General features: G+C 37.4%; 1 protein-coding gene across 13 annotated transcripts in view; it reads right to left on the minus strand.

The window, feature by feature from the left end:
• The window catches only part of LOC129718856 (MAP kinase-activating death domain protein), an 88,082-nt gene that overhangs the window by 49,953 nt on the left and 22,201 nt on the right, over window positions 1-15,928 (minus strand). The gene's annotated exons all lie outside the window — the stretch shown is intronic.

A 15,928-nucleotide genomic window follows, 5' to 3' on the forward strand; every position in this document is an offset into this window, starting at 1 on the left:
GCAGTAGAGGATAAAAAGAAGAACAAAAAACGGATAATACTATTAACACGTGTTTGTATGGTCACAAGGCTTTTCCTGTGTCGAGGAGGTTAATATATTGTGATTTATCGTCTGTATAAGCATCGTTTTATTCCGGCTAGCCGTAACCTTCTCGGAAGTGGGAAATCATACTTTTTATCCGACACATTAAATGCCCCTTCAGCTGCCGGGGACGGATATAGTTTTGATGAAATCACCTTGAAATAAAAAGCTATAGTCTTAACAGCGTAGTAACTCTCGTGCTGTTAATATGATATGTTATAAAGTTGTATATTGCCAAGGGACGGGGATTATCGTGAGACGGATTTTTTTGCTTTCTGCGCTTTATTCCCGCAATAGTGAGGGGATTTTGTTTCAGTAGTAACGATCAAACGATGAGAAAAAGATGCTTTGTATAAATTTGGGAAAGTCCCCAGAGCTTATGGATGCTTCCTTATTATTTTTTTAAGCTCAAAACACAGAGCTTCGGTCAGAGGAAAAATGAGACTTAATTAAAGGAAACGAAAAAAATATCTAAGATTGCTTTTTCTTGGTTTCCGGTATAATTTCTAACAAGTTTGGGTTCATCCTTTTATCTTATGTTCTTTTTTAATTATTTGGAGTAAGAGAATCAGAATAAAATGTTGTTATCTATTTTAGGTCGGATCTACTGAGTCACTAACAAAGAAATTAAATGAGTTATAATTTGGCAAGAAAAGAAACCATCATGAATACCCATAAGTCCAAAATGTGTCCAAAAAGCTGAACAAAAAAAATGTTCTTCGTTACTTCAATATAGAACAAGGTGAAGCAGCAACAAAGAAGTAATGATTTCTTCATAAAAAATGCCTCTAAACTCAAACCCGAAATTTCGTTGAGCGCCAAAGCTAATAATTAGGAAATACGGAAGCCGGAACCAAATACATTATTACTTTAGATTCCATTGACCGAAGAAAACAAAATTTCCAAGAAATAGGTTCTGCAATTAAAATGACAATTATAGAAGTTATTTGAATGGTTTCCTAACATACGCTCACAGCTAAGAATTTGATTAAATATTTAAATCACGGAGGTAAAAAAAATCTATTATTTCGCTTTACCTCAACCTTATTTATTTAGACGCTGATTGTGGAAAGATAACTCTGTTAGGGGACCACAATATGGGAGGTCAATGAGTGCCCCAAGATCAGGATCAGTTAACTGAAACGTATTAGAATTTATTCTGAATTTTATAACGCTTGAAAATGATCCCAAACTCAGCTCAATAATACCAAAAGAAGAGCGTTTTTCTAGACCCATAAGTTATTTTCTAAAAGGGCGTATACATTTTGCGGTAGGGCTCAAAAGCTTCGTCTTCTCGACAAAAGTCCGTATCCGCAATTTCAGCTCAATCGAACTTCGGCATTTGGAGTTTTAAAGCGAAAAAAAGTCCGTGGCGAAAAAAAAGTCCCAGTTTAGTCCCAGAAAGATGATTTTTGTTCAAGACTTTTTTTGAGATGATACCTTAAAAAAAATCGAAATCGAAAATTTGATGTCTCTTTCAACGGTTAACAAAGTGAAACGACTTCCCAAAGTCGGGTTTAAAGCTTAAGTTTTTTGCCACGGAATTGTAATGTAGAAAGTAACGACCGCCCAGAATAAATTCTACCTAACTCTACTGAAAAACCGGAGAGAAAAAACTTTCTTTTGCGATTTTTCTTCTACCTCTTTTTCTAGCTTTTTCTTGACATTGTCTTTGCCACCTTTAGTTACTAAGAAAAAAAAAAACTTTATCGCTACTCTTTTTTTGATATCGTTAATTCATTTTTCAGCCATACGGCCGTCGTTGTTTTCCATGGGAATAAAGGTGTCTAGTATCAGCACTTTATTCGGGAATGTCGGGAAAATTTGCTGTTTCAGACATTGCAACGGAATTTATTATAAAGAATTTTTTTTTGGCATACTCCCTGCAGGCTTTCTCATAACCTTAGGTCGAGAGCCGCTGATCTATGATTTTAAAACAAAAAACAGTTTAAAACACGAGAATGAATTTACTTGTAGGAAACATATTTTGAAACATGGTAAATTGATTCCACATTTGGCTCAAAATAATATAAAAATCTGCAGAAAATAAAAAAAAATAAAACTCAGGTTTGTCTAATTGTAGTCTCGAGAGCAAAAAACTTGAAGAATATTCGATTTTTCCAATTCAAAAAAGCGTCATGCGGCTAACGTGAGCTATATTTTGAATTATTTTGTCTGCACTAGAATTTGCGTTACAAAAAAAAAAAGAATTCTATGTATTCTATGCCCTTTTGAGTAAGAGATAACAATTTTCTTGCTTACTGGCCCTTTAAGCCTAGAATGATACAAAACTCTCTTATTTTGCTGTCATCATTTCATTGTTTTACACAAAAATGATGTGTGGAAGATATAAAATGAAATGTGATAATCAAGATGGATCAAACCTGCTGAAACAATTTTAGATTTAGTTCAAAATAATTTAGAATAAAAAAATCAGTCAAGAATAGAAAATCCAAAGCCATCAAGGTATTAGCCAAAAAAAAACTAGAAATTAGCTACCTGATATTCATAAAAAAAAAGTGATTGCTATACCTTTCTAGGAGAAACCCATGAAATCCATGAAATGCGGTACCTAGTCAGCTACATCTGATGTCGAATTCGTTTTCGCGGTGTAGCTACACTTTTCCGGACAAAACATTTTCAGTGTAGTTGCATTGGTATGCGTAATATTAGGGATAGCTGTCAATTTGTTTTGTTTCGGCCATTATCGCCATCGTTATTTTGTCTCGTTTCCATTTCATACGTCCATCTCACAATTGTGCTGAAAAACAATTTACCTGGCACTTTACCACGTGGAACGAGAACCAGTTGGTAACTCCCTACAGTACACTCTGCTTTTTTCGGGTGTAGTCCGGGACAGAAAAAGTGTAGTCAGAGACAGAAAAAGTGTAGTCCGGAAAGTGAAATAAAACATTTACGGTGTCAAAAGTGTAGTCCGAGTGTAGCTACACCGCGAAAACAACATGAGACGGCACCCCCGTCACGAGACTAGGTATCGCAGTCCTAGTAAGGTAGTATACCGAATTTGCATTACAGTAGGTTTCCGTTTTTGGCATGTTCCGTTTTTGGCATGCTCCGTTTTTGGCACACTCCGATTTTGGCACAAAGGGTTCCGTTTTTGGCAACATTTTATAGTACATAGTATACAATGATTTACACAACAAACTGACCAAATTTTGACACCCGTTCTAGGTTGAAACTGATTCAACTGAAACTGAAAACATCTTACGCCTGATGGTTTCTAACGAGCATAACTACCAACACTATTAATATGCCGCACAGTGGAACACTTAGAACATCAAACCTGATCATAATTATTATAATATTTTTTTGCACTGAAAACGTATCATATAGTGATAACCAGGCCCGGATTTGAGGGGGGACCAAGGGAGCAAATGCTCCGGGCCTCTCGATTCGAGCCCCCCTCCCCTCCTAAACGAAGTGAAGACCTTTCTTTTTTGCTCGTCACCTTCTAGCGGTTGTGAAGGCGTAGGTCAACAAAAACAGGCCCCACGAAAAAATCTGCCCCGGGCCCCCCAACGCCCAAATCCGGCCCTGGTGATAACAAAAACTTATGAGTGGATCTGGGCATATTTTTGCATAGAGTAACCCACCTAAAAGTGATATATGCCCGTTCTTATAAAAAATCCTAAATTAAGTCATGTTTGGCTCAAAATTCATCCAAATACTTTAATTTATCATTAAATGACTTTTCGGTACACTTTTCCATCGTTTGACGAAGTTTCATTCTTATAACCATGGCTACAACTATCCCAGAAGCGAAAATAAAATTATTTCTTGATTATTTTTAGAGAGCGATAAAACACGAGACCGTAATAATCCGGAAGGTTTTTTCTTCACCAATATAATCCAAAATATTAGCACTTTTACGTAATATAAGCCGTTCAACCGGATATTATCGGAAACATAACTTATTTCATTTTAAGTTAACTTGTAAAAACACATATTTTTAAATGTATAACATTGATCTTGACGAACACCAGAGTATTTGGAGAGAAAACCTTACGCGATAAGTACCCATTTCTGTTCGATTAACCTTCTTTAACAATCTCCATCGTTGTTGGAATTCCTCCACGAGGTCTTTTGTCTTCTTTTTTTATGTTTGTTTACACGCAAAGTATATGTTTTTCATAATTTATTTCAAATAAAGCAAGCGTGATTAAATGCAGTTCCCCTAGAGTGATATTTCACAAAGCGCAAAATTCAAGTTTTGAAAATCAATTAAAAATTTATCAAAAAACTAATTGGTAGCTGTTACTCATCAAATGGGTAAAAATTTTACTCAATAAAAAATCGTGCAACTTTTTCATATATGGGTGAAATTTCTCTTATTTATGGGAAACTTAAATTTAACGTGTATTTGACTCCACAACGTCAACAACGTAAACAACGCACTGTCGTATATAACAGGTCTGGCAATTTGAACCCAGCCGTCTTTTACACTCATTTGCTTTAAAATGGAACAGAGAGTTTGACGTGACAGATACTGTTGTACAAGCGCTGCAAGAGAATAAAAGTGACGACAAATTTGAAATTAGTTATTACTGTACTGTACGTACGTACGTAATCATATAAATAATTTATTTTCATAATAATTTAGAAGTCTCAAATTGAATTTATTGATGACAAAAAAGGTTTCCTTTTTTGGCACAGTTCCAGTTTTGGCAACTGAAATTTAAAATTTTGTTGCCAAAAACGGAAACCTACTGTATTTGAACATGAACCTAGGCCAGAAGTTTCCAATTCGTGCTCCCCGGCGTTTTTGATAAAAATAAAAATCAACCGTTGAGCACCTGCATTTTCGAATCAATGAATTTTCTGTAAAAGGTTCTAATTGCGGCAACTCCCGACTTTAAAATAATCGGCAGGGATGTAGTTCTTCTCAGCTGTTTGTGGCATTTTAATTTTTGCTCTAATCCAAGCTCAGGCTTCGGAAAAGTACCGCGGTACGACATTATACTGACGGTTGGGCTCTCTTTTTCTGTAACAGCCTCAATAATAAACTATTCATGAGAGCTCACATACAGATAAGGTTTACACTGTTGGTTGAGCCTGCGCTGTTGACAGCCTGTGGATCGGCTGCGGCTGTCATCGATGATATTGGACTCAAACTCCTTCGTTTTTCCTTTTCGTTATGCTCATGCCATGATGAATATGAAGCAAACTGTTATATATATTTCCCTTAGTTGGTTTTATATCTCACGAGAGAAAAAACAAGTTTCGCACCGGTCACAATCACCTGACAGCCCGCTCAGATTTGTGCCGAAGGATGTCGCGCTGTAAAGGCTGTCATTAGTGATAGCTTGGAAGAATCAACAAACATAAAGAGATAAAAAAAAAAACAACCCGTTTGGCATTGCATGTGTGCGCTGCCGTCACGTCAGTGGCTGTCGGGCTGTACCCAGTCAACAGTTTCATACGTATATTCGTGTTCCGATTCACACAAATTCGCAGCAATAGCATATACGTACTGTTTTGGAGGCAATATACGTACAAAGAAATAATAGTACGGAATTTATTGATATACGTATCGATGTAAGATTATATCCGACTGAAAGTGATTTATTTCATACTGTCTTACAATTCTAGGCCCAAAATCGTAAATCAGTCTGATTCCGGCATGATATACGCATAAATATCAATATCTGCGCATAATAATTAGCATTCGACGAGTGCTCGGAGTTTTTAAGCGTAAAGTTCTGCGATCGATGCTTGGCGGTAAACTAGAAGATGGAGTGTGGCGCAGACGCATGAACCACGAGTTGTACCAGATTTACAAACATGCTGATACAGTGAAGTTAATATAGCGGGGCAGGCTTCAGTGGGCTGGACATGTGGCCAGAATGTCTGACGAGAGAGCCGCAAAAACTATCTTCAGTAGAGAACCAGGAAGAGGCCGTCGACTCCGTGGTCGGCCTCGCACGCGGTGGATGTGCGCAGTGGAAGAAGATGCACGATCTACTGGTGTACGAGGAGACTGGAGAACGGCTGCCCAAGACAGAAGAAGCTGGACATCCTAAATTCTTTCGACCCTAGATCGGTGAACGGTCCGTTAGCCAACAGAGTAGAGTAAAAGTAAGTAATTAGCACTGCATACGATTTCGACTTCGCTGAAATATATTTACGAAAATTTTCATTCATTTATATACGATTTGGTGTTGACTAGGTATGCCGAACGTATGGGGAGCAGGAAGAGCTGTGCAATGCAATGAGTGTCGGAAAGACAGTACTTTTCAGAAGGCTGTCCATGCCTGACAGACCACAGCTTGTCCACCTTTCTCAATATCTTTTCTGTTTCTGTCGACAACTCTTTTTTCTTCACCGTTCAACCTCGAAATGTTGTTTCTAATGCATGGCCACCAGAATCATTATAAGGTTCCCTTCGACGTTTGTGTCTTGAAAGGACAGTCCATCGATTACGTCTGAGAAACGCCGTCCGTTTACCAGAAGCTGACAGGTCGCAGTGGAACCTTGATTTACAATTATCAAAATTTGCTAACCAACATAGATTTTTGCATCAATTTTCTCATCAATAAAAAAATGTAGGTGATCCGCTAGATAATTTGGCTTGAAAAGGTCTAGGAACCCCTGACCAAGGCGATCGAAAAAGGATAACGATTATTGGAAATTCTGTATTTGTAATGTAAGTACTCTATACGAACTAAACTGCGGCAGGTGAATGTGAAAGTCGCAGCTATCCAGGAGGTGCGATGGCCAAAAACAGGATAAAAATCCAAATAATACGTTTTGTAGTGCAACTCAAGAGCTTTCATTTGATATATTCAAAAAATGCGCCGTTATAAGGATGCGTGAGAAAATCAAATTTTTCTATAACATGTTGTTGACCATCATTTGGAACCTATTGTGCGAGAAATGAAACTCCGTTTTGTGTCGTTGTTCTTCCATTGGGCTATAGTTTTCAGGTTATGGTTGTTTATGCACTAATGCAATAGTTTGCAGAATTTGAGGTTTTTCGAAAAGGGGTTAGTGGGGTAAACAGGCTCTTCAAAATCTTGTGTTTAGAAACTGCTCAAATCGTAGAATAATTACGCTCGGCTTACTTTCGAAGTTACATGATGGAATGAGAGGTTATTTTTAAAGCCAACAAGGGAATGAATGAATGTCAACAAAGCCACGCGATACTTTTTGTTGAGCTTTTATTTTAATGTGTTTATCAAAGATTCGAATGTAGTTTTAAACCAAATAAACTCTATATTTCATCATCCATATTTTTTCTGAAACATGTTGGAGAAAAACGAGGAAAAATTTTAACTGGAAGATGCTCATATAGGAATGAGATCAAAAGTACACCCTTTTACAGGAGTTGAGTAATTCAAACCGAACATGTATTTGTCGATAGAACAAATAAAATCGTTATTCGCCCGCTTTTCTACGTTATATAGGCAAACTAAACTTGAGCTGATACAAGTTAGTAAAGATGAAGCATTGAAGAACGTACAAGAACATCATGAATATTGGTTGGTAATAATTCAATCAATTCTTGAACATTGATTTCCATAAGGTTTTTTTGCGGATACCAGAGCTGCAGGAAAAATGCACTCTTGGAAAATGCATTGAGTGCAATTACTATTATGCTCGATGAGTGGTTAGATGATGATTATTCAGAATTAAAGTAAAGATGATGAAATATAAAGTTTATTTGGTTTTAAACTGCAACCGACCTCTTTATCATATAATTATTCAAAGGACATATTTAAAAAAAACCCCAACAAAAAGCATGGCTTTGTTGGCATTCATTCTACTTCTGTTAGCTCAAAAAATAACCTCTCATATCATCGTGTAACTTTGGGAATAAACCAAGAGTAATTATTCTACGATTTGAGCAGTTTCTAAATACAATATTTTGAAGAGCCTGTGTACCCCACTAACCCCTTTTCCAAAAACCTCAAATTCTGCAAACTATTGCATTAGTGCATAAAGAATAACGACACAAAACGGAGTTACGCTTTCCGCACAATGGGTTCCAAATGATGGTCAAAAACATGTTATAGAAAAATGGGATTTTCTCACGCATCTTTATAACGGCACATTTTTTGAATACATCAAACGAAAGCTCTTGAGTTGCACTACAAAACGTATTATTTGGACTTTTATCCTAGGTCTGTTGGCAAGAGAAAAACTGTTGTGAAAATCACCATTGTACTATTATATAGATAAACAAATCCTGCAAAATTCAGTCCGATCAGAGAACCTCGAAACAAGACCTAGTTGCGGTCTTCGCCAGCTCTTAAGTTGAGTTGCTCTTCGCCAGCTCTTTGATTTAGAACTAGTTATACCTTTCCCAGTAGTTTTATTGGCCAAAACACCTTGCCGGAGACAACGGAGATTGCGGGTTCGTGTCCCGTCTGGACGAGGAAAATTTTTTCTAAGCCTAAAAGTCACACCTTCTATTCCCGTTTATTTTCGCATCCTCGCAAACTACATACATTGCCCGCTTTACTAAAACTTAAAATGTAAGTCATATGACAAAAATGAAACTAGTTCGTAAAGATCATGGTTGTTGTTTGCCCCACGTAAAAATTGGAGAGTGACAAATAATTATCTTTGACCAAATTTTTATCTGTCAAAAAGTGACAAATATTTGACGCTTAGTCAAAGAGTGTACTACAGGCTTAAGACAGAGATACACTGGAACCTAGCTCAATTGTCACAAATTTCCAATCGAATAACAATCATCGCGCGAGGCACCGTCTGGAGTGTCGTCAGGAAATCTCACACATATTTTGTGATCCCCAATTTGACACATGCACGTACGCTAGCGCTGATGTCGACAAACAAGATGCAGCGCGAACACGGCAGCGGTTGTTCAATTTGTACAAAGTGTTATGTTTGTTAGTCTGTGTTGTCAGTTTCTTAGCATTTTGTGCAGACTGTGTGGCCTTTCCCTTGACCAAAGAAAAGGAATTGTGCACAAAATGGGCACCAGCCAAACGTGAAAGGTGTGAGTGTCGGAGCCGTTCATCCTGCATTACGGAAGTATAGTGAAGAGTAAACGTTTACTGATGCCCCGAGACGTGGTAGAAAACCGGAACTGTTGTGGTGTCAGCAATGGACAGGAAGATAACAGATTACAAGCATCAAGACGAGATGTGACGAAAAAACCAGGTATCTTATCGACTAAGATTCAGATAGCAGCATGCTGTAACAGTGTTGCTGGAAAATTTCAATTGTGAGCCGTCCGTCAGACCTTCAATCAATTTGGGGTGAATAGCTGTTTCTACAAGCATCGTAGCGCCTTACGGTCTTCAGAAGAGTTTTTCCCAGGAAAATTTCCTACAAATATCATGTATCGATATATTTTTAGGACCCAACTGGGAATTTCTAGAGAATAAGTATTGAAAAAGTGAATTTTCCCATATAAAATCGTATGGAAACTTTAAAAATCGGGCGCAAATCGGGCGTTTCACCGATCGATCTGAAAAGTTACACAGTTGTTATGGGATCCATAAGGAACACGAAAAGTGCATGGGAGCTAACATTTATTTTTTGTCTCACCCTACTGACCAGTCGTTGTAAACAATATCTTAGTGTGCTGTTGAATGGTGAAGAAGACAGAGGTGTCGGAAGGAGCAGGATGGATTTTAAGAATGATGGAAAAGCCGAGCTCCCGCCGAGCTTTTCAAAGTCGGTAGCGAACAGCTGTATGGTGCCATCCATCATGCCACCTGGACTGTAGCAACTACTGGGGTATAAGTTTTTTCCATATCGTGTGCAAAATTTTTGTTCCACAGACTGAGACCCATGCAGGAAACCTTTGTTGGTGCATACCAACGTGGTTTTCGAGGGTGACGCTCCACTAAGAATCAAACCTTGCGACAAATTTCTAGAATTCAACCTACCTAATAAGGCTGATACAAATTTCGAATTTTTTTTATGTCCGAGGTTATCAAAGTTAGTAAAGGGGGTGGCAAAAAATAAATAACACCGAGACGAAAAAAAAAAGAAATATCTTTGATTAAAGTTTGTGTGCAAGTTATGACGTTTGTAACTTGCACTCAAATAAATGTTGAAAAAAAAAACACTTTATTATTATTAGTATTTTTTTTATAATGGGGGGGATTTGTTAGTAGCTTAAGTATTTGATAGATATTAGTAAATAATGAGTATGTGTGTCCAATCACAAATGGTGACTTCTCAACACTGTTAGAAATTTGTAATTTTAATTGTTAGGATTTGTTTGCTTTCGCAATTTGGACTTATCATTCGTAGGGATTTAAACCTACTTGTCAGAAAAGAGGAAGTAAACTTACAACTAACTTAATTGTTAACTTATTGGCTATAAAGAGAGCTTACGTAGCAATTGAGGATTGCAACGATTTTTGTCGAAAATTGTTAATAATTTTATTTGACATAGCTTCTAATGGTTCAACACCAGTAAGTCTATGTAATTCGAGTGTACCAAACCAAGGAGGACGCTTCAAAATCATTTTCAGAATTTTATTCTGAATCCTTTGGAGCGTTTTCTTCCTTGTTGAACAGCAACTTGACCAGATCGGTACAGCATAAAGCATTGCTGGTCTAAAAATTTGTTTGTAAATCAAAAGTTTGTTCTTTAAACAAAGTTGAGAATTCCTGTTAATGAGATCGTATATTTGATGCACTTGGCTTGTATACTCTCAAAGTGCTCTTTGAAAATAAGTTTTTTATCATAAATTAGTCCCAAGTACTTAACCTTGTCGGACCAACTTAAAATAACCCCATTCATCTTGACAACGTGATTATTGTTTGGCTTGAGGAAAGAAGCTCTAGGCTTATGCGGAAAAATTATCATTTGAGTTTTAGAAGCATTGGGAGAGATTTTCCACTTTTGCAAGTAGGAAGAAAAAATATCTAAACTTTTCTGCAATCGACTGCATATGACACGAAGACTTTTTCCTTTTACGGAAATGCTTGTGTCATCGCAGAACAATGACTTTGTGCATTCTGGAGGCGAATCAGGAAGATCTGAAGTGAATATGTTGTACAGGACTGGACCCAAGACTGAACCTTGAGGTACACCTGCTCTGACAGGAAATCTATCAGATTTGGAATTCTGATAGACAACCTGCAGAGTTCGGTCAGTAAGATAATTTTTTAAAATTTGAATTAGGAAAATTGGAAAATTAAAAGTTCGCAATTTCGCAATCAAACCTTTATGCCAAACACTGTCGAATGCTTTTTCTATATCTAAAAGAGCAGCTCCAGTGAAATAACCTTCAGATTTGTTAGCTCGTATCATATTAGTAACTCGGAGCAATTGATGAGTTGTGGAATGCCCATGGCGAAATCCAAACTGTTCATTTGCCAAAATTGAATTTTCGTTGATGTGTGACATCATTCTGTTAAGAATAATTCTCTCAAACAGTTTACTTATTGAAGAAAGCAAACTGATTGGTCGATAACTTGAAACTTCTGCTGGGTTCTTATCCGGTTTTAAAATTGGAGTATTTTTTGCATTTTTCCATAACTTGGGAAAATATGCAATTTTGAAGCAGCAATTGAAAATTTTCACTAAAAATTCCATTGTGCTCTCAGGGAGATGTTTGATTAGTATATTAAAGATTCCATCGTCACCAGGTGCCTTCATATTTTTGAAATTTTTAATAATTGATTTAATCTCATTCAAGTTAGTTTCAATTATTTCTGCAGGTAAAAAATTCTGGGAAGAAATTAAATCAAATTGACGTGTGACTTCATTTTCAATTGGACTCACAAAATTCAAATTTGAGTTATGAACACTCTCAAACTGCTGAGCAAGTCTTTGAGCCTTTTGTTCATTGGATACAAGAAAACGTTCACCATATTTTAAAACTGGAATAGGCTTTGAAGGTTTCTTAAGAATCTTCGACAGCTTCCAAAATGGTTTTGAATATGGTTTCAATTTTTCAACTTTAGTCTCAAAACTTTGATTTCTCAGAAGAGTAAATCTATGTTTAATCTCTTTCTGTAAATCTTTATAAATAGTTTTAAAAACAGGGTCACGAGAACGTTGATATTGACGTCTGCGGACATTTTTCAAACGAATTAGAAAATGAAGATTTTCGTCAATTATTGATGAATCAAATTTCACTTGAGCCTTTGGAACAGAATAATTCCTGGCATCAACAATTGCACATTTTAATGCTTCCAAAGCGGAATCAATATTCACTTCGTTTTGCAAATCAAGCTCATTATTGAAATTTCTCTCAATACAAAACTCATATCTTTCCCAATTAGCCTTGTTATAATTAAAAACAGAGCTCATAGGGTTTAAAACTGATTCATGTGATAAAGAAAAAGTTATTGGAAGATGGTCAGAATCAAAGTCAGCATGTGTGATCAAATCACTACATACCTGACTTTGATCTGTTAGCACCAAATCAATTGTTGAAGGGTTTCTTACAGAAGAAAAGCATGTAGGACTATTCGGAGACAAAATAGAATAGTATCCTGAAGAACAATCATTGAAGAAAATTTTGCCATTGGAATTACTTTGAGAATTATTCCATGAACGATGTTTAGCGTTAAAATCGCCGATTATGAAAAATTTCGAACGATTTCTGGTGAGTTTTTGTAAATCACCTTTAAAATAATTTTTGAGCTCGCGTGTGCATTGAAATGGTAAATAAGCTGCGGCAATGAATAAAATCCCAAGTTCAGTTTGAACTTCAATTCCCAAAGTTTCAATAACTTTCGTCTCAAGATGGGGAAGAGCACGATGTTTGATTCGGCGATGAATAACAATTGCAACTCCACCGCCGGAACCCTGAATCCTATCATATCTATGAACCACGTAATTGGGATCATATTTTAATTTTATGCTAGGTTTCAAAAATGTTTCAGTAATAATTGCAATATGCACATTATTTACTGTTAAAAAATTAAAAAGCTCATTCTCATTGGCCTTCAATGAGCGAGCATTCCAATTTAATATTTTAATTGTTTTATTCAAAATCATTGCTAAATTTTAAATTAGAAACAATTTTAATAGTAAAATTTGTGCCTTTTTGAATGGCTTCAAACATTGATTTTGCCTGCAACATGGCGTTCATAAGATCGAACATTGCCTGTTGCAAAAAAGAAAGTTTACCTGCCGTAATAGGCCCCAGGCAGTTGACATTAGAAAAAATATTTTCGGTAGCAATATTAGCTGGGGTAATAGGTGTACAATTATTTTCTAGCGTGTTTTGCTTACCCATATTAGCGGTCATTTTCGAACTACCAACACTAGGCGGTATAATGTTCGAACTACCTGTAACCTGTGCATATGTTAAACGGGCATGCAAAGGAGTAGGTAAACTATGCGTCACTGGTACGCTTGGAGAATTTTGTTTTGAAGTTTGTTTTGAATTGTGTTTACCTTGCCTTGCCTTAACAATTGCTAAACGGACTGGGCATTGATAAAAATTTGACATATGGTTGCCGTTACAATTCGCACAGCGAAAATCTTTACTCTCCTTCACAGGACATGTGTCCTTTTTGTGAGAAGAGTCTCCACAATTAAGACATTTTTGGTCCATGTTACAGAGTTTGGAACCATGGCCATTACGTTGGCAAGTACGGCATTGGGTGATATGCTTTTCACCTCCGCCATACTTCCTATAAATTTCCCACTTTACACGCACATTATACAAAGCATGTGCCTTTTCAAAAAATTTTAAGTTGTTAACCTCATTGCGGTTAAAATGAATTAAATAATTAACAAGAGAAATTCAGTTCTCTGACTGTTTTCGCCTCATGATTTTTGTTTCATTAGAATCACTTGGGTAGGGGCTATGCCAAGTAATTCTGTTAAAGTAAGTTTGATCTCATCAACGGTTTGATCGTTGGTGAGACCTTTCAAGACAACCTTGAACGGCTTGGCGTTCTTGGTGTCGTATGTAAAAAATTTGTACATCTTGTCAGTTAAATACTGAACAAGACGATCACGACCCTTTACTGAGTCGGCTAATAAGCGGCATTCACCTCTACGGCCAATCTGATAGGTAACTTTAACGTCAGAAACAAACGTTGAAAGTTCCTTTTTGAATATATTAAATTCAGAAGAAATAGTTGCCACAATAGGTGGAACTTTCTCCTTTTTTAAAGATTTTATATTTTGTATAGTTTCATTATTAATAACTTCCATTTCACCAGCTTCTTGCTCAGGCAAAATATCAAAAGGATTGTTACTACAGACACTCGATGTGTCAGAAAGAGATGCCTCTCTTTTCCTCCCCGCAGCGATGCGAGGTTTCTTTTTCCGTCCAGCCATTTCAGGTGATACGGAAAAAGTTAAAACAAATGTTAAATTCAAAAGTAGGTAGTCTTGAGAAACTTTCAGGTAGTCTTTAAAAGACACACTGACAAAACACAAACTTTGAAGCTATAGGCAGTCAAAGACCAGTCCACAAGCAACCGAAAAAACGTCTGATCTGTAGGACAGTTCAAGACGCACTATTATTATTAGTATTCATTTCGCCTGCCTTTCGACGACACTTTCGCTGTCACCTGACTTGTTTGTTGCTAAATTAAGCATTTATGCTGTCGAAAAACCAATGAAATGAACAAAACGGTTTGAGTTCTTTTCTTCTCCTTCCAATATTCAAGGTTTTTGAAGGGGGGGTGACATAAAATGAAAATAAAATTTGTAGCGGCCTAACTAGGAGTTCATAGACTTCAGGGAAGCGTACGAGTCAATTAAGAGAAATGAGCTATGACAAATTATGGTTGAATATGGTTTTCCAACAAAACTAATTAGACTTATTCGTGCTACCCTTGACGGTTCAACATCAAGTATGAGGGTAGCCGGTGGGATATCGGACGCTTTCATGACGTTACATGGTTTAAAGCAGGGTGACGTGCTATCAAACTTATTGTTCAACATCGCATTGGAAGGTGTGATACAGAGGGTTGGCGTGCAGAAAAGTAGCACCATGGGCGCAACTAAGGAAAATTTCTAGGGGGGGCTAGTTTTCATGTATGAAATTTAAAAAAACGGAAAAAGGAGTTTTAATATGCTTATTTAATAACGCTCAAAATAGTGTCGTAACAGCGGAAAAAATCACTTCGGGATAGAATCTCCGAAAATGTACTGAATATCTTGAACACAGCGTCAACGCCAACCTCTTTCAGCAACACTGATTTGATATTGTGGAGAGCCAGGTTTGGTAAATGGCTGGGCAGTGCTTCTTAACAGCACACCCGTACTAGCTGGAATAAAATAGACCCCAGTGTGGTTCAAGGCATAATGCCCTATTCCTACCTCCACGTGTCACCGACTGTGATACGAGCAACCAAGAGAGAACCGGTGACAGGAAAGGGGTAGTTGTTCTCCTTAGAGAGCAGCTTGTCTGAACCCCACAGGCTAGGGGCGGCTCAAACAGCGACTGATCCGGACCAAACGGCTGAACTATGAAATGCGGTGTCTCACCAGCTACACCTATGGCGGCAGCCCCGTCGCGAGACTAGGCATCGCAGCATACTAAAATAAACATACTACGAAAAATCAAGAATTCAAAACGAACCGGAACAATAGGCAATGACCCAGCCGACGAAATAAGGACGACGATTAGAAGCTCGGTACATGTAACAGTAGATCGCTCAACGCCTCGGATGTCGACTGGATTCCGCTGGATCAGCTAGAATCCCGCCACTTCGACATCGTTGCGCTCCAGGAGCTTTGCCTGAAAGGAGAGAAGGTACGGTGGATTTGTGACCGCAAGGCACAGTACCACCAAAGCGGTGGCACAACCAATAAGCTTGGCAGCGGTTTCATAGTGCTGTGCAGGATGCAGAGTCGTGTGATGAAGTGGCAGGCAATCAGCGACAAGTTGTGTTTGTTGAGAATAAAAGGCTGGTTCTACAA

The sequence above is a fragment of the Wyeomyia smithii genome, chromosome 1, assembly GCF_029784165.1.
Source record: "Wyeomyia smithii strain HCP4-BCI-WySm-NY-G18 chromosome 1, ASM2978416v1, whole genome shotgun sequence".
Taxonomy (NCBI): Eukaryota; Metazoa; Arthropoda; class Insecta; order Diptera; family Culicidae; genus Wyeomyia; species Wyeomyia smithii.